Source organism: Triticum aestivum, chromosome 2D (genome assembly GCF_018294505.1).
Source record: "Triticum aestivum cultivar Chinese Spring chromosome 2D, IWGSC CS RefSeq v2.1, whole genome shotgun sequence".
In the NCBI taxonomy this organism is placed as follows: Eukaryota; Viridiplantae; Streptophyta; class Magnoliopsida; order Poales; family Poaceae; genus Triticum; species Triticum aestivum.
The window spans coordinates 77823793-77846370 of record NC_057799.1 but is presented as its reverse complement, the minus strand read 5'-3'; positions in this window follow the sequence as shown (position 1 = coordinate 77846370).

Sequence of the window (22578 nt, the reverse complement as noted above, 5' to 3'; positions counted from 1 at the left end):
TCTTGGAAAGTATAAAGGCCTATTTGAATAAGTGTTTTTCAATGAAGGACCTTGGAGAAGCTGCTTATATATTAGGCATCAAGATCTATAGAGATAGATCAAGACGCCTCATTGGTCTTTCACAAAGTACATACCTTGACAAGATATTGAAGAAGTTCAGTATGGATCAGTCAAAGAAGGGGTTCTTGCCTGTATTGCAAGGTGTGCAATTGAGCACGGCTCAATGCCCGACCACGGCAGAAGATATAGAAAAGATGAGCGTCATCCCCTATGCCTCGGCCATAGGGTCTATTATGTATGCCATGCTGTGTACCAGACCTGATGTAAACCTTGCCGTAAGTTTGGTAGGAAGGTACCAAAGTAATCCCAGCATGGAACACTGGACAGTGGTCAAGAATATCCTGAAGTACCTGAAAAGGACTAAGGATATGTTTCTCGTTTATGGAGGTGACGAAGAGCTCGTCGTAAAGGGTTACGTCGAAGCTAGCTTCGACACAGATCTGGATGACTCAAAGTCTCAAACCGGATACGTGTATATTTTGAATGGAGGAGCAGTAAGCTGGTGCAGTTGCAAGCAAAGCGTCGTGGCGGGATCTACATGTGAAGCGGAGTACATGGCAGCCTCGGAGGCAGCACAGGAAGCAGTCTGGATGAAGGAGTTCATTACCGACCTAGGGGTGATTCCCAATGCGTCGGGCCCGATGACTCTCTTCTGTGACAACACTGGAGCTATTGCCCTTGCGAAGGAGCCCAGGATTCACAGGAAGACCAGGCATATCAAGCGTCGCTTCAACTCCATTCGTGAAAGTGTTCAAAATGGAGACATAGATATTTGTAAAGTACATACGGACCTGAATGTAGCAGATCCGTTGACTAAACCTCTCCCTAGGGCAAAACATGATCAACACCAGGACGCAATGGGTGTTCGATTCATCACAATGTAACTAGATTATTGACTCTAGTGCAAGTGGGAGGCTGTTGGAAATATGCCCTAGAGGCAATAATAAATGGTTATTATTATATTTCTTTGTTCATGGTAATTGTCTATTATTCATGCTATAATTGTATTGTTCGGAAATCGTAATACATGTGTGAATACATAGACCACAACGTGTCCCTAGTAAGCCTCTAGTTGACTAGCTCGTTGATCAACAGATAGTCATGGTTTCCTGACTATGGACATTGGATGTCATTGATAACGGGATCACATCATTGGGAGAATGATGTGATGGACAAGACCCAATCCTAAGCATAGCATAAAAGATCGTGTAGTTTCGTTTGCTAGAGCTTTTCCAATTTCAAGTATCTTTTCCTTAGACCATGAGATCGTGCAACTCCCAGATACCGTAGGAGTGCTTTGGGTGTGCCAAATGTCACAACGTAACTGGGTGACTATAAAGGTGCACTACGGGTATCTCCTAAAGTGTCTGTTGGGTTGGCACGGATCGAGACTGGGATTTGTCACTCCGTGTGACGGAGAGGTATCTCTAGGCCCACTCGGTAATGCATCATCATAATGAGCTCTATGTGACTAAAGCGTTAGTCACGGGATCATGCATTGCGGTACGAGTAAAGAGACTTGCCGGTAACGAGATTGAACAAGGTATTGGGATACCGATGATCGAATCTCGGGCAAGTAACATACCGATTGACAAAGGGAATTGCATACGAGATTGATTAAATCCTCGATACCGTGGTTCATCCGATGAGATCATCATGGAACATGTGGGAGCCAACATGGGTATCCAGATCCCGCTGTTGGTTATTGACCGGAGAGGCGTCTCGGTCATGTCTGCATGTCTCCCGAACCCGTAGGGTCTACACACTTAAGGTTCGGTGACGCTAGGGTTGTAGAGATATGTGTATGCGGAAACCCGAAAGTTGTTCGGAGTCCTGGATGAGATCCCGGACGTCACGAGAGGTTCCGGAATGGTCCGGAGGTGAAGAATGATATATAGGAAGTCAAGTTTCGGCCACCGGGAAAGTTTCGGGGGTTACCGGTATTGTACCGGGACCACCGGAAGGGTCCCGGGGGTCCACCGGGTGGGGCCACCTATCCCGGAGGGCCCCGTGGGCTGAAGTGGGAAGGGAACCAGCCCCTAGTGGGCTGGGCGCCCCCCATGGGCCTCCCCCCATGCGCCTAGGGTTGGGAACCCTAGGGTGGGGGGGCTTCCCACTTGCCTTGGGGGCAAGGCACCCCTTCCCCCCTTGGCCGCCGCCCCCCCCCCTTGAGATCCCATCTCCAGGGCCGGCGCCCCCCCCAGGGGGCCTATATAAAGGGGGGAGGGAGGGCAGCAACTACAGCCTTGGGCGCCTCCCTCCTCCCCTGCTACACCTCTCCCTCTCGCAGAAGCTCGGCGAAGCCCTGCCGAGACCCGCTACATCCACCACCACGCCGTCGTGCTGCTGGATCTCCATCAACCTCTCCTTCCCCCTTGCTGGATCAAGAAGGAGGAGACGTCGTTGCACCGTACGTGTGTTGAACGCGGAGGTGCCGTCCGTTCGGCACTCGGTCATCGGTGATTTGGGTCACGGCGAGTACGACTCCGTCATCCACGTTCATTGGAACGCTTCCGCTCGCGATCTACAAGGGTATGTAGATGCGCTCCTTTCCCCTCGTTGCTAGTATACTCCATAGATGCATCTTGGTGAGCGTAGAAATTTTTTAAAATTATGCTACGATTCCCAACAGTTCCATGTTCAGCATGCTAGGGGCATGTGACAAAAGAACGGACCGCGTATTCGGATACATTGGATTTTTTTGAGCAACTTTCATGTAGAAACATTTTCATCCGAGTTACGGTTTATTTTCTACGATTTTCTAAAGTTTTAAACAAATTCTGGAATTATTAACAGAAAAGGAATTATGACGTCAGCATTGTGTGGGGATGATGTCAGCAGTCAACAGGCTCGCTGACCAGGGTCAAACCTGCCATGTGGGGCCGGTGGGACCCACATGTCATGGTCAGAGGGCTTAACTAAATTTAACTAAGACTAAACAAGGTTAATTAGCACCTGGACCCCACCTGTCAGTGTCTTAACAGAATAACTAATTAATTTTAATTACAAAACTGGTTTAGTTAAATTAATTACACGGCGGGGCCCGCATGTCAGTGGGCCAGAGTGCCCAGTCAGTAGTTGACCGAAGTCAACAGGTCAACCGGGCCCTGCGGGCCCACGGGTTAGTGACCTAGGGGGTGACCCCGGCCGGCCAGGTCAGCGGTGGTGCCGGAGCTAGCTCCGGCGACGAAATCCGTGGCGGAGGGCGCGACCGTGCGTCGGGATTCGCCGTCCGGCGGCCAAAATGGGCGCGGGCGGGCGTGTTCGAATGGGGAGAGCCCGCCGCGTCCTGTGGGGGCACTGGTAGGAGCTGAGACCGCCGGAGTTGGCGCCGGCGTTGAGCAGAGGCTGCGGTTGGCTTCGGGCCTCGACGGGGACGGCTACGCAGGGTGTTTGCAAGCGAAGCAGGGGGCAGTCCGCACCATTGGAGTGCCCCGAGCACAACGGTGTGCTCGAATGGCCATGACAACGATAAGGGCAACGGCGGTGAGCCGTACAACGGAGTTGAGCTCGGCCCAGGGTGGCGAGCATGGCTACGGGCGAACGGGGTGTCGCAGGGAGGGGGAAGGAAGCAGAGGCTCACCGGGAGCCTGCAGGTGTGCAATCGTGGGCTCGGGGGAGGCTCGGCGGAGCGAATCGACGGCGGCGAGCTCGAGCGTCCCGAGGAGGAAGACGGGGTGGATCCGGCGCTGCGGCGCTCCTTGATCTCGGGGAGCTACACCGGAGGGCGAGGAACTCGACGGTGAGGCGAACGAACACGTCGGCGAGGCGTAAGGATGGCAGTCACCGCGGTGGTGGCCGACGGCGGCGACACGGTTGCTCTGCGAAAAGGGGATCTGAGGAGAGGGAGCAAGGGCGAGAGGATGAGGGAGAGCGTGAGGGAGCAAGGGCGAGAGGATGTGGGTGAGCGTGCTGGGGGCCTTATCCTCTCGTCGGGCGTCGCCGGCGAGGTGGCTGGACGGCGACGGGCGCGCACTGTCCTGCCCGGTCGGAGGAACAGGAAGCGACCGGGGAGGGGGAGTGGGCCGGTCTGCTGGAATGGGCTGAGGCCCATGGGAAGACCAGGGGCTCTCCCACCCCTTTGCTTTTCCTTTTTCCTTTTCTTCTTTTTTTTGTTTTTTTCAGTAGCTTTTTCTTTTTCTTTTAGACACAAAAGACTTTGCAAAAATATGACGCTGGCCAAAACAATTTCAAAGAATTATTGGGCACTGCCACAAAAAGATTGTGAGGCTTTTGAAATAGTTTGCAATTTTTAGAAAATAAAAGGCATTTAATCTATTGTTTTAGCCACTGCTTTAATTGGTTTAGGCCATTTAAACACCTTGCAAAAATGTTGGTTCACCACCAATATTTGTTATGGTTTATTTGCCACAGGATGAACTATTCTATTTGCATGAAAGAAGAAGCAAATATTTGACATGCAATTTGAATTTGAATTTGAAGCAGATTTTGGACAAGTGGCCTTTTGGCATGATGATCATGATGACATGACCTTCATTAGGGGGAGATTACTGTAGTGTGATGCTGGGGATGTTACATGAATCTTGCAAGCTGGGAATCAATGAGATGTGTAGGCATCTTTGTTGTACTTATTATTTGGATCTTATTTGTTGGTTCTGAATCTTGCAAGCTGGGAATCAATGAGATGTGTAGGCATCTTTGTTGTACTTATTATTTGGATCTTATTTGTTGGTTCTGAATCTTGCAAGCTGGCAAACACGGCATGATGATGCAGAGAACAACAACCATAACAAACAGTTCAAACTTGGTAGTATTATCTTTGTGAAAGTGTGACAAATGTGCTGATCGTGTGCGTCCTGAGAATAATAATTCTAATTGTTGTGCATGTTGATCCTGTGGCATTGATAGAATGAGCCAATGCATTGCTTGTTTTAAGTATAAATTTCTATTAAAGCTAGTTAAATTTAAGTAAAGTGACCACTAACTCATGTTATTACCGGACCAATACAGACCCGCTCGTGAACCGACGTGTGGCCGGAGTAGGTTTCTTAATGGAGGCGTTTGAATGCGTCGAAGGTGCATCTTCTGCCGGGCGTGCAGCGGACGAGGGAGGGGTAGTAACTGTTGTCGCCTGTACACACTCAGTTTACTGTTGAATCCAGTTCCCCAAGAGCTGAAAAACGAACTGCTGCCGCCGCCTACACACTCGTTCACTTGAAGAGACTCCAATGGCGATCCGAGGGGTGAGCCTGCTGGATATGGACTTCAACAAGGAGTTCCCCTTTGAGTTCGCCGTTTAGTCCTATGGCTGCACCAAGTTGAATGTGATGTACACCAACGATCCGGACTCGGTGAAGCTCTGCCTTGCCGAGTTCAAGCAGTACCTACAGGACAAGAAAGCACAAGGTTGCAGGACTAGACCTTGTGCCCATCCATTCATCTCCTGACAGGGACCAGCGGATCGCCGTCGCCCAGGTATGTGTGCGGGACAAGGTTCTCATCTACCACTTCTGTAGGGCCATCAGAGGTTCTGGAGCATTCGCCCGTTTCATCGGCAGCGCTGACTGCACCTTCGCTACGGTGGAGAGAAGGAAGAACGCGATGATTCGGCCATCTGGTGCAACAAGCTTGTCGACATCCAGAAGCAATACATGATCATCAGCAACGGGCAGGAGAAGGACTCCGTGGTTGACCTCGCCGAGACCATCATCGACCCCTTATACGCCAACATGAAAGAAGACAACGATACCAAGGACCTGAACACGTGGGAGGTACCTCTGAATCTAGCCTACATAACCTACGCGGCCAAGGACGCATACGCATGGTACGACATGTACATGCAGATCTTGGACATGAGGGCGTGTCTGCTTCCCGTAACCGACGAGTACATGGACAGCCGCATCGTCATGATCAAGCATGCCAGGAAGGTCCCTAAGTGTCGTAATTATCTGTTTTGTCCGAATTTTTTCTTTTAAGAACCCATTAACCTGTTTGCTTTTTTAGTGGCTATTTGCTTATGTATGTAACTAGTTCACTTGTCCGTTAAAAAAAACTAGTTCACTCGGTTGTCGTGCTTTGAATCTCCTTCCTCCCAACATATTCCCCTCCTCAGATGGACCCAGCAGGTCTCGTACACAGACATATGGGACCAACCACCTATCCATTTGTATTTCTTTATTTTGTTCAATCTTTCGTCCTCTTCCTATACAGCTCAGTTCTATTTTTCGTTTTCATTAATCCTATATCTGAATTTCCTCCCACTTTCTTTTTCGATGTAAACTAAGTTTTCTCCCAGTACTTTTCCCTAGAACCAACTCAACTGTCCCACGTCTAGCCTAAAAAATAATAATACCCCACGTACTATTAACTCATCAAATTTAAATGATATTTTATTTCGTAAGTTGAAAGTTCTTACAAAATAATAATAATAATAATTGTTTATATATAACTTGGCAAGTTAACTCCTAGTGATTGCGTACATAAGCTTGCAAAGATTTTACTGACCAATGCAGTAATAGACGTGCAATCATGTGTTTATGTTTTTATAACATTTCTCCGTCTAGCCGAACATGATATTTTCACCCAGCCCAGCAAGTCCGTGGATTTCGAGAAAAATGCAAATGGGCTTTAAATTCTAGCATACATATAAAAAGGCTGCATAGATGCTACATAATTGTTTCACCCAGCCCACCAAATGGACTAAAAAAACAAATGGACAGGCTGACATGTGGGCCAGTAGGTCGAAGCCTAAGAAGGCGTTGGATTTACATCCAACGGCCGGCATTCTTCTTCAATCTCTCATCTTCTTCCCCCAGCGCTGCTGGGACCGCCTGCTCCAGCCTCCGGCGTCCAGCGGCGTTGTTTTGCGCTCCTCAGCGAAACGCTACCCCGCCGACGGCCAGGCCATCCCTCCACTCCGCACCTCCTGTTGTTCTCTACCGAGTGTAGGCCCACCACGCACCCGAACTAGTCAAGTTTCCCACTCCTCTCCGTCTGCGACTCCATTGCCGCGTCTTCCCGATCTCCGGGTCGTTCCAGTTTGGGGCCTCGGCGTCGTCCACCGCCTTGGTGCGCTCGGCGCGGCGTGGTCAACATACGAGAGTCATCGGAAGAGGACTGTACGTGGAGAGCCTGACGGCTGGGACCCACGAGGTCCATGGTCGCACGCAAGGAAAGTTCCTCCTTATTACGCACTGTACGTGGGAAGGGCTTCTGTATTTCGCGAAAAAAACGTTCCCCCCGCTGACAGGTCGGACCCACCAGCTATATCTTCGCACGCAAGGAAGTGCCTCCTTATTACGCACAAAAAAATGAATACCCCCTGCTAGCTGGGACCCACCATAGTGGGTGGCTGACTTGTGGGCCTACTAAGTTGACGGGGATGGAGGGCTTTGTCAACTTAGTCAATATGAACGATTCTAGCTCCAGTGACCGTACGATGTCCATCCAACGGCCATAGTGCTTCTTCAACCTCTGGTCTTCTTGCTCCAGCCGCCCAAAGCAGCGCCGGTCGTGCCGCGTGCTCCTGCCACCCGTGGCGGCTGTGATGCCGCGGAGGCCTCACCGCCCCCTACTACTCCCACCGCTGGCCAGGGCATCCCTCTACTCACCCACACCCCCTGTTATTCTGCGGCGATGACAGCCTCGCGCCGTAGCCGAACCAGTGAACCCTTGTACTCCTCTCCGCGTGGGCATCCACTGCCGCGTCTTCCCCGGCTCCGTGTCGTCCCCTTCCTAGGCCTCGCCGTCGTCCACCGCCTTGGTGCTGTCGGCGCGGCGTGGTCAATGTGGTCAACGACCGACTTCCATCGGAAGAGTACTGTACGTGGAGAGGCTGACAGCTGGGTCCACGGCCATAGCCCAGTTTTTTTGTGATTTGCCAAGTAAGTCGCTTTGTCAGGCCTGTTGGGCTGCAAATCTTTCAAGACGAGGAGAGCTTCATTCGGCTGGCCGAGAAAATGGCCTATCAGTAATGAGAAATGGGCTGTACATTTTTAAAACACATCCAATCGGCAATTAGTTTCAAATTTCTTTTTTTCATTTCGAGGTTTTTAAATTGCATTGATTTTTATGCATGGACAATTTGTTGGATTTTATATTGATATACATTTATTTTTAAAATCAGTTTGAATGTGACTCGAAATTTCGGGATTAAAAACGGTTCGGACCGCACCGAAATATGCAAATTTTCGTATAATTTTTTAACCGTGGCCACAATATGGGCTGTAATGCTAACAAAAAGAATATGGGCTCCAAAAAACCTTAAGAATTAGCAAATGGGCTGTAAATTATTGGAAATAATGACAGATGGGTTGTATGCTGTTTCCCACAAATTTGAGGCTTTCCTAAAAAAAGGTTGACGCACAAGCAGTGACTGTTGGATGTCCATCCAACGGCCGTCGTGCTTCTTCAATCTCTACTCTTCCTGCTCCAGGCGCTCAAACAAGCGCCGGCGGGACTGCCTGCTCCCTCCTCCCGCGGCCGGCTGTGCTGCCGCGCAGGCCTCACCGCCCCACCGTACTCCCATCGCTGGCCTAGCCATCTCGAAATTTCGGGATTAAAAACAGTTCAGACCGCACCGAAATATGCAAAAATTCATATAATTTTTTAACCGTGGCCACAATATGGGTTGTAATGCTAACAAAAAGAATATGGGCTCCAAAAAACCTTAAGAATTAGCAAATGGGCTGTAAATTATTGAGCATCAAGATCTATAAAGATAGATCAAGACGCTTGATAAGTTTTTTCATTGAGTACATACCTTGACAAGATTTTGAAGTAGTTCAAAATGGAACAGTCAAAGAAAGAGTTCTTGCCTGTGTTACAAGGTGTGAAATTGAGTAAGACTCAAAGCCCGACCACGACAGAAGATAGAAAGAGAATGAAAGTCATTCCCTATGCCTCAGCCATGGTTCTACAAAGTATGCCATACTGTGTACCAGATCTATTGTGTACCCTACATTGAGTTTAGCAAGGGAGTACAATAGTGATCTACTCCTAGATCACTGGACAACGGTCAAAATTATCCTTAGTGGAATGAGGATATGTTTTTCAATTATGGAAGTGAAAAATGGTTCGTTGTAAAGGGTTACGTCGATGCAAGTTTTGACACTGAGCTAGATGACTCTAAGTCTCAATCTGGATACATATTGAAACTGGGAGCAATTAGCTAGAGTAGCTCCATGCAGAGCATTGTTGACATAGAAATTTGCAAAATACATACGGATCTGAATTTGGCAGACCCGTTGACTAAACTTCTCTCACAAGCAAAACATGATCACACCTTAGTACTCTATGGGTGTTAATCACATAGCGATGTGAACTAGATTATTGACTCTAGTAAACCCTTTGGGTATTGGTCACATGACGATGTGAACTGTGGGTGTGAATCACATGGTGATATGAACTATTGGTGTTAAATCACATGGCGATGTCAACTAGATTATTGACTCTAGTGCTAGTGGGAGACTGAAGGAAATATGCCCTAGAGGCAATAATAAAGTTATTATTTATTTCCTTATTTCATGATAAATGTTTATTATTCATGCTAGAATTGTATTAACCGGAAACATAATACATGTGTGAATACATAGACAAACATAGTGTCACTAGTATGCCTCTACTTGACTAGCTCGTTGATCAAAGATGGTTGAGTTTCCTAGCCATAGACATGAGTTGTCATTTGATTAACGGGATCACATCATTAGGAGAATGATGTGATTGACTTGACCCATTCTGTTAGCTTAACACTTGATCGTTTAGTATGTTGCTATTGCTTTCTTCATGACTTATACATGTTCCTATGACTATGAGATTATGCAACTCCCGTTTACCGGAGGAACACTTTGTGTGCTACCAAACGTCACAACAAAACTGGGTGATTATAAAGGTGCTCTACAGGTGTCTCCGAAGGTACTTGTTGAGTTGGCGTATTTCGAGATTAGGATTTGTCACTCCGATTGTCGGAGAGGTATCTCTGGGCCCTCTCGGTAATGCCTGCTCCAGCTTCTTCAATCTCTGCTCTTCCTACTCCAGCCACTCAAACAAGCGCCGGCGGGACTGCCTGCTACCTCCTCCCCACGGCCGGCTGTGCTGCCGCGCAGGGCTCACCGCCCCACCGTACTCCCATCGCTGGCCTAGCCATCCCTCTACTCACCCACACCTGTTGTTATTCTCCGGCGACGGCAGACGAACTAGTAAACCCTCGTACAGTCGTACTCCCCTCCGCGTGGGAAACAACTGCCGAGTCTTCCCTGCCTCCGTGTCGTTCCCTTCCTAGGCCTCGCTGTCATCCACCGCCCCGGTGCTCTCGGCGCGGCCTGGTCAACGTGGTCAACGACCGACATGCATCTGAAGTGGACTGTACGTGGAGAGGCTGACAGCTGGGTCCACGACCGCACGCAAGGAAATGCCTCCTTATTATGCGCAAAATAATGATTCCTCCACCTGACATCTGGGACCCACCGAAAGGGCCTCTGTATTTCATGAAAAAAAACGTTACCGTCGCTGATAGCTTGGACTCACCAGCTATATCTTCGCACGCATGGAAGTGCCTCCTTATTATGCACAAAAAATTGAATACTCCCCCTGCTAGCTGGGACCCAGTATAGTGGCAGGCTGACTTGTGGGCCTACTAAGTTGACGGGGACGAAGGGCTTTGTCAACTTAGTCAATATGCACGATTCTAGCTCCAGTGACCGTACGATGTCCATCCAACGGTCGTAGTGCTTCTTCAACCTCTGGTCTTCTTGCTCCAGCCGCCCAAACCAGCGCCGGTCGTGCCTCGTGCTCCTGCATCCCGTGGCCGGCTGCGATGCGGCGGAGGCCTCACCGCCCCCTACTACTCCCACCGCTGGCCAGGCCATCCCTCTACACACCCACAGCCCCTGTTATTCTGCGGCGATGGCAGCCTCACCCCGCAGCGAACCAGTGAACCCTCATACTCCTCTACGCGTGGGCATCCACTGCCGCGTCTTCCCCGGCTCCGCGTCGTCCCCTTCCTAGGCCTCGCCGTCGTCCACCGCCCTGGTGCTCTCGGCGCGCCGTGGTCAACATGGTCAAGGAACGGTTTCCATCGGACATGGACTGTACGTGGAGAGGCTGACAGCTGGGTCCACGGCTGCAGAAAGGAAGTGCCTCCTTATTACGCGCAAAATAATTATTCCTCCACCTGACAGCGGGGACCCACTGGACGGGCCACCATATTTCGTGAAAAAAATGTTTCCCCTGACTGCTGGGACCCACCAGCTACATCTTCGCACGCAAGGAAGTGCGTTCGGGAAAAAAATGATTCGCCCCCCTGACTGTTGGGACCCACCAGCTACATCTTCGCAGGCAAGGAAGTGCCTGACAGTCGGGACCCACCTGGTCGAAGCATACGTAGCGTTGTCATTCTGGTCGCGAACATGTACGTACATACTGGTCGTTGTAGAGGCGCGCACGTGTCGTAGTAGAGGCGCGCACGTAGCATGTACACGTACGTACAGCGGCCAGGATGCAAGAAAATACGACCACGTACGTACATACGGGCAGGGTCTCAAACGCCTACTCGCGCATACGTACGGCCAGGGCTCGTGTACATGGCTGGGTCGGAACGGAGAAACTGCGTCGTCGTCGTGTTCATGGGGAGCCAACCGGCTGAGTCGGAACGGAATGCGTCGTCGTGTTCATCGGGAGGGCTTGGATGGAACAGCCGATGGAAACGAGGCCTGGCGTACCGCGGAACGGAGGAAACGGCCTTGTGTTCGGCCGTCACGTTCGAAACGGGATCCTGTTCATCGGGAGGGGCTGGCGTACCGCAAAACGGAGGAAACGGACCTCCTATGGTCAAAACGGGGGTCCTGTTGATCGGGAGGGGTGTGGCGTACCGCAAAACAGAGGAAACGGACTTGTGTTGGAGCGTTACGGTCGAAACGGGGGTCCTGTTCATCGGGAGGGGTGTGGCGTACCGCAAAACGGGACTCCACGGGATACTGTTCATCTCCACCGTCAACCCCCTCCAGCCTCCACGGGCTACTGTTCATCCACCGTCGACCCCCTCCAGCCTCCACCTGCGATTGTTCATCCACGGGCTCCTGTTCATTCAGCCTCCACCGCGCGCTACTCCACTGGCTACTGTTCAACCAGCCCTCTCCACGGACTCCTGTTCAACCACCCCTCCACGAGCTACTGTTCATCCAGCCCTCCACCGTCTACTGTTCATCCTGCCCTCCATGGGGTGGTCCTGTTCATCCTGCCCTCCACGGGGTCCTGTTCATCCAGCCCCAACCGGCTCGAACGATCAGGGTCCTGTTCATCCACCCCCACCGGGAACTGTTGATCCAAACCCCCCAACAACGCTCATTGTTCATCTAGAGGCAACGCCACGGGGTCCTGTTCATCCACCCCCACCGGGAACTGTTCATCCAAACCCCCAGCAACGCTCACTGTTCATCCAGAGGCAGCATTGATCGGCTTCAGTTAGCAGCACTAGCGAAGGAATCGCTCGATCGGGTTCAGTTAACAGCCATCGATTGATCGCTCGGGTTCAGTAACGCGTAGCCTGTAGTGCAATCGCTCGGGTTCAGTTAGAGCCCAACGCCTCGCTCGGGTTCAGTTAGAGCCCAACGCCTCGCACACATGCGTGTAAGTACGACAGAAACGCGCATCGCTCGGCCCCGGACCACCCACCGTAACCGGGGACACCCTGATATTTTCCTCGCCCTCGCTTCTACCACATTTTTTTCCGTCATGGACGGCCCAAAGAATGTCATGCAACTGCGTCTCCGGCCCGCCCAGGACGAAAAGCCCATTTTCTGTCATGAATATTTGTCATAGAAGTAGGACCCCACCACATCTATGATGATACCGTGTTTTGTCACAATTATCGTCATAGAAGTGTCATAAGTATGACAAAAAAGTTTTTCGTTCGGCCCAAAATGTACGGATGTGTCTTTTTTTTGTAGTGATGGTTTAGTTTCCTAGCCATAGACATGAGTTGTCATTTGATTAACGGGATCACATCATTAGGAGAATGATGTGATTGACTTGACCCATTCCGTTAGCTTAGCACTTGATCGTTTAGTATGTTGCTATTGCTTTCTTCATGACTTATACATGTTCCTATGACTATGAGATTATGCAACTCCCATTTACCGGAGCAACACTTTGTGTGCTACCAAACGTCACAACGTAACTGGGTGCTTATAAAGGTGCTTACAGGTGTCTCCGAAGGTACTTGTTGAGTTGGCGTATTTCGAGATTAGGATCTGTCACTCCGATTGTCGGAGAGGTATCTCTGGGCCCTCTCGGTAATGCACATCACTATAAGCCTTGCAAGCATTGTAACTAATGAGTTAGTTGCGAGATGATGTATTACGGAACGAGTAAAGAGACTTGCCGGTAACGAGATTGAACTAGGTATTGAGATACCGACGATCGAATCTCGGGCAAGTAACATACCGATGACAAAGGGAACAACGTATGTTGTTATGCGGTTTGACCGATAAAGATCTTCGTAGAATATGTGGGAGCCAATATGAGCATCCAGGTTCCGCTATTGGTTATTTACCGGAGACGTGTCTCGGTCATGTCTACATAGTTCTCGAACCCGTAGGGTCCGCACGCTTAAAGTTTGGCGACGATCGGTATTATGAGTTTTTGTGTTTTGATGTACCGAAGGTAGTTCGGAGCCCCGGATATGATCACGGACATGACGAAGAGTCTCGAAATGGTCGAGACGTAAAGATCGATATATTGGACGACTATGTTCGGACATCGGAAAGGTTTCGGAAGGTTTCGGACATTTACCGGAGTACTAGGGGGTTACCGGAACCCCCCGGGGAGTTAATTGGGCCTCATGGGCCTTAGTGGGAGAAGAGGAGGGGCGGCCAGGGCAGCCGCGCGCCCCCTCCCCCTCTAGTCCGAATTGGACAAGGAGGGGGCGGCCCCCCTTTTCCTTCTCCTTCTCTCTCCCTTCCTTCCCTCTCCTACTCCAACAAGGAAAAGGAGGAGTCCTACTCCCGGTGGGAGTAGGACTCCCCCCTTGGCGCGCCCTCCTCCTGGTCGGCCGCCTCCCCCCTGCTCCTTTATATACGGGGCCAGGGGCACCTCTAGACACAACAAATGATCTCTTGATCTCTTAGCCGTGTGCGGTGCCCCCCTCCACCATATTCCACCTCGATCATATCGTAGCAGTGCTTAGGCGAAGCCCTGCGTCGGTAGCAACATCATCACCGTCATCATGTCGTCGTGCTGACGGAACTCTCCCGCGAAGCTCTGCTGGATCGGAGTTTGTGGGACGTCATCGAGCTGAACGTGTGCTGAACTCGGAGGTGCCGTACGTTCGGTACTTGGATCGGTCGGATCGTGAAGACGTACGACTACATCAACCGCGTTGTGCTAATGCTTCTGCTTTCGGTCTACGAGGATACGTGGACAACACTCTCCCCTCGCGTTGCTATGCATCACCATGATCTTGCGTGTGCGTAGGAAATTTTTTGTAATTACTATGTTCCCCAACAGTGGCATCCGAGCCAGATTTTATGCGTAGATGTTATATGCATGAGTAGAACACAAGTGAGTTGTGGGCGATACAAGTCATACTGCTTACCAGCATGTCACACTTTGGTTCGGCGGTATTGTTGGATGAAGCGGCCCGGACCGACATTACGCGTGCGCTTACGCGAGACTGGTTCTACCAACGTGCTTTGCACACACGTGGCTGGCGGGTGTCAGTTTCTCCAACTTTAGTTGAACCGAGTGGGGCTACGCCCGGTCCTTTAGAAGGTTAAAACATCACTAACTTGACGAACTATCGTTGTGGTTTTGATGCGTAGATAAGAACGGTTGTTGCTCAGCCCGTAGCAGCCACGTAAAACTTGCAACAACAAAGTAGAGGACGTCTAACTTGTTTTTGCAGGGTATGTTGTGATGTGATATGGTCAAGGCATGATGCTATATTTTATTGTATGAGATGATCATGTTTTGTAACCGAGTTATCGGCAACTGGCAGGAGCCATATGGTTGTCGCTTTATTGTATGCAATGCAATCGCCCTGTAATTGCTTTACTTTATCACTAAGCGGTCGCGATAGTCGTAGAAGCAATAGTTGGCGAGACGACAATGATGCTATGATGGAGATCAAGGTGTCGCGCCGTGACGACGCTGATCATGACGGTGCTTCAGAGATGGAGATCACAAGCACAAGATGATGATGGCCATATCATATCACTTACATTGATTGCATGTGATGTTTATCCTTTATCCATCTTATTTTGCTTTGATTGACGGTAGCACTATAAGATGATCTCTCACTAAATTTCAAGATAAAAGTGTTCTCCCTGAGTATGCACCGTTGCCAAAGTTCGTCGTGCCAAGACACCACGTGATGATCGGGTGTGATAAGCTCTATGTTCATCTACAACGGGTGCAAGCCAGTTTTGCACACGCAGAATACTCGGGTTAAACTTGACGAGCCTAGCATATGCAGATATGGCCTCGGAACACTGAGACCGAAAGGTGGAGAGTGAATCATATAGTAGATATGATCAACATAGTGATGTTCACCATTGAAAACTACTCCATCTCACGTGATGATCGGACATGGTTTAGTTGATTTGGATCACGTTCTCACTTAGATGATTAGAGGGATGTCTATCTAAGTGGGAGTTCTTAAGTAATATGATTAATTGAACTTAAATTTATCATGAACTTAGTCCTGATAGTATTTTGCAAATAATGTTGTAGATCAATAGCTCGCGTTATTGCTTCCCTATGTTTTATATATGTTCCTAGAGAAAACTAAGTTGAAAGATGATAGTAGCAATGATGCGGACTGGGTCCGTAATCTGAGGTTTATCCTCATTGCTGCACAGAAGAATTATGTCCTTGATGCACCACTAGGTGACAGACCTATTGCAGGAGCAGATGCAGACGTTATGAATGTTTGGCTAGCTCAATATGATGACTACTTGATAGTTTAGTGCACCATGCTTAACGGCTTAGAATCGGGACTTCAAAGACGTTTTGAACGCCATGGACCATATGAGATGTTCCAGGAGTTGAAGTTAATATTTCAAGCAAATACCCGAGTTGAGAGATATGAAGTCTCCAACAAGTTCTATAGCTAAAAGATGGAGGAGAATAGCTCAAGCAGTGAGCATGTGCTCAGATTGTCTGGGTACTACAATCGCTTGAATCAAGTGGGAGTTAATCTTCCAGATAAAATAGTGATTGACATAATTCTCTAGTCACCATCACCAAGTTAGTAGACCTTCGTGATGAACTATAGTATGCAAGGGATAACAAAAACGATTCCCGAGATTTTCATGATGATGAAATCGATGAAGGTAGAAATCAAGAAAGAGCATCAAGTGTTGATGATTAACAAGACCACTAGTTTCAAGAAAAGGGCAAAGGGAAAGAAAGGGAACTTCATGTATAATGGCAAGCAAGTTGTCACTTTCGTGAAGAAGCCCAAAGCAAGACTAAAGCCTGAAACTGAGTGCTTCTACTGCAAAGGAAATGGTCACTGGAAGCGGAAATGCCCTGAATATTTGGTGGATAAGAAGGATGGCAAAGTGAACAAGGGTATATTTGATATACAGGTTATTGATGTGTACCTTACTAGTGTTTATAGTAGGCCCTGGGTATTTGATACTTGTTCGGTTGCTAAAAATTAGTAACTAGAAACAGGAGTTACAGAATAAACAGAGACTAGTTGAGGGTGAAGTGACGATGTGTGTTGGAAGTGGTTCCAAGATTGATATGATCATCATCGCACACTCCCTATACTTTCGGGATTAGTGTTAAACCTAAATAAATGTTATTAGGCGTTTGCGTTGAGCATGAATATGATTTGATCATGTTTATTGCAATACGGTTATTCATTTAAAGTCAGAGAATAATTGTTGTTCTATTTACATGAATAAAACCTTCGATGGTCATACACCCAATGAAAATAGTTTGTTGGATCTCGATCGTAGTGATACACATATTCATAATATTGAATCCAAAAGATGCAAAGTTAATGATGATAGTGCAACTTATTTGTGGCACTGCCTTTTAGGTCATATTGGTGTAAAGCGCATGAAGAAAATCCATGCTGATGGGCTTTTGGAATCACTTGATTATGAATCAGTTGATGCTTGCGAACCATGCCTCAAAGTGTGCAAGCTCCAGCGATCCATCTATGGACTGGTGCAAGCATCTCAGAGTTGGAATATACGCTTTGATGAGTTGACCAAAGCATACAGTTTTATACAGACTTGCGGTGAAGCCTGTATTTACAAGAAAGTGAGTGGGAGCACTACAACATTTCTGATAAGTATATGTGAATGACATATTGTTAATCGGAAATAATGTATAATTTTATGGAAAGCATAAAGGAGTATTTTGAAAGGAGTTTTTCAAATAAAGACCTCGGTGAAGCTGCTTACATATTGAGCATCAAGATCTATAAAGATAGATCAAGACGCTTGATAAGTTTTTTCAATGAGTACATACCTTGACAAGATTTTGAAGTAGTTCAAAATGCAACAGTCAAAGAAAGAGTTCTTGCCTGTGTTACAAGGTGTGAAATTGAGTAAGACTCAAAGCCCGACCACGACAGAAGATAGAAAGAGAATGAAAGTCATTCCCTATGCCTCAGCCATGGTTCTACAAAGTATGCCATACTGTGTACCAGATCTATTGTGTACCCTACATTGAGTTTAGCAAGGGAGTACAATAGTGATCTACTCCTAGATCACTGGACAACGGTCAAAATTATCCTTAGTGGAATGAGGATATGTTTTTCAATTATGGAAGTGAAAAATGGTTCGTTGTAAAGGGTTACGTCGATGCAAGTTTTGACACTGAGCTAGATGACTCTAAGTCTCAATCTGGATACATATTGAAACTGGGAGCAATTAGCTAGAGTAGCTCCATGCAGAGCATTGTTGACATAGAAATTTGCAAAATACATACGGATCTGAATTTGGCAGACCCGTTGACTAAACTTCTCTCACAAGCAAAACATGATCACACCTTAGTACTCTATGGGTGTTAATCACATAGCGATGTGAACTAGATTATTGACTCTAGTAAACCCTTTGGGTATTGGTCACATGACGATGTGAACTGTGGGTGTGAATCACATGGTGATATGAACTATTGGTGTTAAATCACATGGCGATGTCAACTAGATTATTGACTCTAGTGCTAGTGGGAGACTGAAGGAAATATGCCCTAGAGGCAATAATAAAGTTATTATTTATTTCCTTATTTCATGATAAATGTTTATTATTCATGCTAGAATTGTATTAACCGGAAACATAATACATGTGTGAATACATAGACAAACATAGTGTCACTAGTATGCCTCTACTTGACTAGCTCGTTGATCAAAGATGGTTGAGTTTCCTAGCCATAGACATGAGTTGTCATTTGATTAACGGGATCACATCATTAGGAGAATGATGTGATTGACTTGACCCATTCCGTTAGCTTAACACTTGATCGTTTAGTATGTTGCTATTGCTTTCTTCATGACTTATACATGTTCCTATGACTATGAGATTATGCAACTCCCGTTTATCGGAGGAACACTTTGTGTGCTACCAAACGTCACAACAAAACTGGGTGATTATAAAGGTGCTCTACAGGTGTCTCCGAAGGTACTTGTTGAGTTGGCGTATTTCGAGATTAGGATTTGTCACTCCGATTGTCGGAGAGGTATCTCTGGGCCCTCTCGGTAATGCACATCACTATAAGCCTTGCAAGCATTGTAACTAATGAGTTAGTTGCAAGATGATGTATTACGGAACGAGTAAAGAGACTTGCCGGTAACGAGATTGAACTAGGTATTGAGATACCGACGATCGAATCTCGGGCAAGTAACATACCGATGCAAAGGGAACAACGTATGTTGTTATGCGGTTTGACCGATAAAGATCTTCGTAGAATATGTGGGAGCCAATATGAGCATCCAGGTTCCGCTATTGGTTATTGACCGGAGACGTGTCTCGGTCATGTCTACATAGTTCTCGAACCCGTAGGGTCCGCACGCTTAAAGTTTGGTGACGATCGGTATTATGAGTTTTTGTGTTTTGATGTACCGAAGGTAGTTTGGAGTCCCGGATATGATCACGGATATGACGAGGAGTCTCGAAATGGTCGAGACGTAAAGATCGATATATTGGACGACTATGTTCGTGTTGGAAATATGCCCTAGAGGCAATAATAAAATGGTTATTATTGTATTTCCTTGTTCATGATAATTGTCTTTTGTTCATGCTATAATTGTATTAACTGGAAACCGTAATACATGTGTGAATACGTAGACCACAACATGTCCCTAGTAAGCCTCTAGTTGACTAGCTCGTTTATCAATAGATGGTTATGGTTTCCTGACCATGGACATTGGATGTCATTGATAACAGGATCACATCATTAGGAGAATGATGTGATGGACAAGACCCAATCCTAAGCATAGCACAAGATCGTGTAGTTCGTTTGCTAGAGCTTTTCTAATGTCAAGTATCATTTCGTTAGACCATGAGATTGTGCAACTCCCGGATACCGTAGGAATGCTTTGGGTGTACCAAACGTCACAACGTAACTGGGTGGCTATAAAGGTGCACTACAGGTATCTCCGAAAGTGTCTGTTGGGTTGGCACGAATCGAGACTGGGATTTGTCACTCCGTATGACGGAGAGGTATCTCTGGGCCCACTCGGTAATGCATCATCATAATGAGCTCAATGTGACTAAGGAGTTAGCCACGGGATCATGCGTTACGGTACGAGTAAAGTGACTTGCCGGTAACGAGATTGAACAAGGTATTGGGATACCGACGATCGAATCTCGGGCAAGTAACGTACCGATTGACAAAGGGAATTGTATACGGGATTGATTGAATCCTCGACATCGTGGTTCATCCGATGAGATCATCGTGGAACATGTGGGAGCCAACATGGGTATCCAGATCCCGCTGTTGGTTATTGACCGAAGAGTCGTCTCGGTCATGTCTGCATGTCTCTCGAACCCGTAGGGTCTACACACTTAAGGTTCGGTGACGCTAGAGTTGTAGAGATATTAGTATGCGGTTAACCGAAAGTTGTTCGGAGTCCCGGAGGAGATCCCGGATGTCACGAGGAGTTCCGGAATGGTCGGAGGTAAAGATTTATATATGGGAAGTCCTATTTTGGCCACCGGAAAATGTTCGGGATTTTTCGGTATTGTACCAGGAAGGTTCTAGAAGGTTCTGAAGTGGGGCCCACCTGCATGGGGGGACCCACATGAACGTGGGTAGTGGGGGCAAGGCCCCACACCCCTGGTCAAGGCGCACCAAGATCCCACCATAGAAGGAATAAGATCATATCCCGAAGGGATAAGATCAAGATCCCTAAAAAGGGGGATAACAATCGGTGGGGAAGGGAAATGATGGGATTTTTTTCCCCCACATTTGCCAACGCCCCAATGGACTTGGAGGGCAAGACACCAGCCCCCTCCACCCCTATACATAGTGGGGAGGCGCATGGGAGCAGCACCCCAAGCCCTGGCGCCTCCATCCCTCCCGTGACACCTCTTCCTCCCCGCTTGCGCTTGGCGAAGCCCTGCCGGGATCCCGCTACTTCCACCGACACGCCGTCGTGCTGCTGGATCTCCATAAACTTCTCCTCCCCCTTGCTGGATCAAGAAGGAGGAGACGTGCCCACTCCGTACGTGTGTTGAACGCGGAGGTGCCGTCCGTTCGGCGCTAGGATCATCAGTGATTTGGATCACGACGAGTACGACTCCATCAACCTCGTTCTCTTGAACGCTTCCGCTCGCGATCTACAAGGGTATGTAGATGCACTCCTCCCCTCTCGTTGCTAGCATCTCCTAGATTGATCTTGGTGACACGTAGGAGAATTTTGAATTTCTGCTACGTTCCCCAACAGTGGCATCATGAGCCAGGTCTATGCGTAGATTCTATGCACGAGTAGAACACAAAGTAGTTGTGGGCGACGATTTGTTCAATTTGCTTACCGTTACTAGTCTTATCTTGATTCGGCGGCATTGTGGGATGAAGCGGCCCGGACCGACCTTACACGTACTCTTACGTGAGACAGGTTCCACCGACTGACATGCGCTTGATGCATAAGGTGGCTAGCGGGTGCCTGTCTCTCCCACTTTAGTCGGATCGGATTCGATGAAAAGGGCCCTTATGAAGGGTAAATAGCAATTGGCATATCACCGTTGTGGCTTTTGCGTAGGTAAGAAACGTTCTTGCTAGAAACCCATAGCAGCCACGTAAAACATGCAACAACAATTAGAGGACGTCTAACTTGTTTTTGCAGGGTATGCTATGTGATGTGATATGGCCAAAAGGATGTGATGAATGATATATGTGATGTATGAGATTGATCATGTTCTTGTAATAGGAATCACGACTTGCATGTCGATGAGTATGACAACCGGCAGGAGCCATAGGAGTTGTCTTAATTTATTGTATGACCTGCGTGTCAATGAAAAACGCCATGTAATTACTTTACTTTATTGCTAACCGTTAGCCATAGTTGTAGAAGTAATAGTTGGCGAGACAACTTCATGAAGACACGATGACGGAGATCATGATGATGGAGATCATGGTGTCATGCCGGTGACGAAGGTGATCATGCCGCGCCTCGAAGATGGAGATCAAAAGGCGCAAGATGATATTGGCCATATCATGTCACTTTATGATTTGCATGTGATGTTTGTCATGTTTACATCTTATTTGCTTAGAACGACGGTAGCAAAAATAAGATGATCCCTCACTAAAATTTCAAGAGATGTGTTCCCCCTAACTGTGCACCGTTGCGAAGGTTCGTTGTTTCGAAGCACCACGTGATGATCGGGTGTGATAGATTCTAACGTTCGCATACAACGGGTGTTGACGAGCCTAGCATGTACAGACATGGCCTCGGAACACAAGCAAAACACTTAGGTTGACTTGATGAGCCTAGCATGTACAGACATGGCCTCGGAACACAAGAGACCGAAAGGTCGAACATGAGTCGTATAGTAGATACGATCAACATGGAGATGTTCACCGATGATGACTAGTCCGTCTCACGTGATGATCGGACACGGCCTAGTCGATTCGGATCATGTATCACTTAGATGACTAGAGGGATGTCTATCTAAGTGGGAGTTCATTAAATAATCAGATGAACTTAATTATCATGAACATAGTCAAAAGGTCTTTGCAAATAATGTCGTAGCTTACGCTTTAGTTCTACTAAGATATGTTCCTAGAGAAAATTTAGTTGAAAGTTGATAGTAGCAATTATGCGGACTGGGTCCGTAAACTGAGGATTGTCCTCATTGCTGCACAGAAGGCTTATGTCCTTAATGCACCGCTCGGTGTGCGGAACCTCGAGCGTCGTCTGTAGATGTTACGAAACATCTGACATACACGTTTTGATGACTACGTGATAGTTCAGTGTGTGATGCTAACGGTTTAAAATTGTGGCACCAAAGACGGTTTGGAAACGTCGCAGAACATATGAGATGTTCCAAAGACTAAAATTGGGATTTCAGACTAATGCCCACGTCAAGAGGTATGAGACCT